Source organism: Halyomorpha halys, unplaced genomic scaffold (genome assembly GCF_000696795.3).
Source record: "Halyomorpha halys isolate HHAL.00 unplaced genomic scaffold, Hhal_1.1 Scaffold1572.1, whole genome shotgun sequence".
Taxonomy (NCBI): Eukaryota; Metazoa; Arthropoda; class Insecta; order Hemiptera; family Pentatomidae; genus Halyomorpha; species Halyomorpha halys.
Window position 1 is genome coordinate 10,226 of NW_027105758.1, and position 344 is coordinate 10,569.

Sequence of the window (344 nt, forward strand, 5' to 3'; positions counted from 1 at the left end):
ATAGTCCATTAAACTAGCTTTAATTTGAGTGCTAATAGACATCTGTACGTCACATAGTTCCTGAGATATAGATTTCTCAAAATAAATTAACTAACGACTTATCTTTAAGTAGATTTTTAAGAAATTTTGCTTTTTAAAAAGCTATATCTCGAGAACTATTGGACGTAAATACCTCTTTTAGGGCTAATATTTCAGCAAATTTATCCTTTTTAAATAATGTTCTCTTAGATTTTCTAGTGTTGTTGGTATTTTTTATTACTATAATATACTATGATATAGAGCTCCGAATGAAAAATTAATGGTTTTTTAAGGTTTTGAAACAGCTACCATTTTTTATTCCCCCT

At 27.3% G+C, this 344-nt stretch overlaps 1 protein-coding gene across 1 annotated transcript in view; it reads right to left on the bottom strand.

Moving 5' to 3' along the window:
• LOC106690085 (uncharacterized) overlaps positions 1 to 344 on the bottom strand; it is a gene marked incomplete at its 5' end in the record, with an annotated part of 33,141 nt that overhangs the window by 8,023 nt on the left and 24,774 nt on the right.